The 2,189-nt window shown below is 46.3% G+C and overlaps 1 long non-coding RNA gene across 1 annotated transcript; it reads left to right on the top strand.

Moving 5' to 3' along the window:
- Positions 1–6: 6 nt before the first annotated feature.
- On the top strand, positions 7–1,691 carry LOC108447996. Its single transcript, XR_001863746.1, has 2 exons — positions 7–820; positions 928–1,691. It is a non-coding gene; the product is annotated as an uncharacterized LOC108447996 (long non-coding RNA).
- Positions 1,692–2,189: the final 498 nt, after the last annotated feature.

Raw genomic sequence — 2,189 nt, 5'->3', positions numbered from 1 at the left:
TGCTTTGACATGGGGAAAGGGAAAGTTTTGCAGCGAGACTGGCTGACTCGAGGTTCGTGTATATATATATATATCTATGCGCTGCGGTCTCTACCCATGGCTCGGTCCCCTTCTCGCTGTGTTCGTCCTGGCCAGCCTGCTTGCATGGAGAGAGGGGTTACCATGCTCTTTCAGGCAGGTAGGATCGTGAAACCACGGAGTCGTTTAGGTCGGAAAGGTCCTATGAAAGTTAACTTTCAGCTTCTCAAGCGAAATCCATTCACGGTTCGGAAAAACTTCAGGTTTGTAAGTTAAGCAAGAAGTTTTTAAACTAGCTCAAGTAAGTAAGAAGTCTTAATCCTGTTCAGCGGTGATGGGACTGAAGCGCTGTGCTCCCTCTCGGAGAGGTGAATAGCGGCCCCTTCGTCCGCCAGTCTGTCCATCCATCCATCCATCCCTCCCACCTCTCATCTCCCGGGTGTGTGCTTGTGTCTCTCCCTCTCCCGCCTACTAAAACATCCTCCTCTGCTTCGAGGTTTGTTCGCAGTGCTGACATAGCAGCGAAAGCCTCGGCGGGACCGCTGTGCGAAGCCCGCTTGCTCCTGCGCCCGGCCCCGGGGGTCTCTGGGGGGCGGGATGGGCTGCGGGCGCCCCGCTCCTGCCGCCGGCGTTTCGGCAGCGCTGGGTGTTACCGGGGCTTTTTCTGCGGGCAGGTTCAACCCCGCCTTGCCATGCTCCGCTTGGACCCTGCGAGTGCTTTCCGAATGCCGACCGGGGCGTTGATGTCGCAGTTCCCGCTCTTCAGGGAATGAATCAAAAGGGAAGTAGAGCTATGAGTTAGGTGAGGGATTTATGACTTCTGGAGCGTACGTCTCTTTTTTTTTTTTTTTTTCTTGTAGCATTACGTTTTAGTGTGATCCTCTTTGGTTACATAAAGTGCTTTCACAGGCTTAGCTGGAGTTTAAGTTGATGAGAAGTTAGGAATGTTCTGAGAGATGAAAGTTTGCCCGGATAAGAAGCGGCATTCGCTCCCAGCAGCCATTACCGCCGTGTCTCAGGACCATGATGCTCACTGGACTGCGTGCCTGTGGTCAGCACTTGGCAAGAGCGCGGCTCAAAACTGAGGCAAATTTGGAAAGCAGACTCGTGTTTTCAGACAGCGAGAGATGGATACTCCCAGCCCTCCTGAGCGTGAGCATGTGTGTGAAGGGGCCGGTGCCAGTGAGGGACTGTCCAAGCAGCCTTTGTGAGGAGAGGATTCCACGCAAACGTGCTGTGCAGTTATGCGTTAACATATAAATAACTTCCACAGAAAGATCTCTCCTTTTTTATGCTTGGTATTGGTTTAAACAGGAGTGCATTGTTCCAATGAAATAAGCCTTTTGCTTTGGCATGTGGAATACTTGTATAAAACTTTTCCCTCATTGTGTTTTTTTCTCTTTGGTGCTGAAAGTTTGTTACCTTGCCAGATTAAAGAGTAAACCTGCTAATCACTTTAAAAGCCTTTATTATTCTTAAGCACGCTTGGCTTCCTTTCTTGCATAATTTATTTTACTTGCAGGTTCCTTGAACAGGCAACTCTTCAGCTGGACCCTCAATTAGTGTTATGCAGAATAATTTAAGGGCTGGCTGTAGTTGGGAGGTGGATCTTCTGACTAATGCAAACACGTGTACTTTGAAATGTAAAGGAATAAATTAAAGACTGCTGGTGACTTTTGTTTGTGCTGTTGTTTTTCAGTTTCTAGGTAAGCGTTCAACTTCTTTAGTACACAGAGTCATTTTATGCCACTCCCTGCGTGACAAGACCATAATAAAGAAATGACATGTGGAAAATTTTTCTCTATGGTTATACTTTCATCTCTGCACATGAAAATAGACACTTTAATAGCTAGCTAACAGCCTTATTAGCACAATGTTTCATAGTTTATTTTCAGTCTGAAATAGTTATTTACTGTGTAGTTCGCAACCACTGGGTTTCATGTTTGACCAAGACCAATTTATTTTACCTTATGATTACATTTAATTCTCAAGATTAGTTTTATGAAACAAGTGATTGGAGGGGAGCTTGTGTTATTTGTTTTCTTACACATGCCTTCTGTGAGAAGTGATGCCACGATCTTTACTGAACTGGTTGAACTCTTAGGAAAATTATTAGGCTGGTGATATCTGCTGCCAGTAGTTAGTGCTGTGGTGCCATGGAGATGTATTTT

The sequence above is a fragment of the Corvus brachyrhynchos genome, unplaced genomic scaffold (genome assembly GCF_000691975.1).
Source record: "Corvus brachyrhynchos isolate BGI_N302 unplaced genomic scaffold, ASM69197v1 scaffold14, whole genome shotgun sequence".
Classification (NCBI taxonomy): Eukaryota; Metazoa; Chordata; class Aves; order Passeriformes; family Corvidae; genus Corvus; species Corvus brachyrhynchos.
The sequence above is the reverse complement of the archived record's forward strand: the minus strand, read 5'-3'. Positions and strand labels throughout refer to the sequence as shown.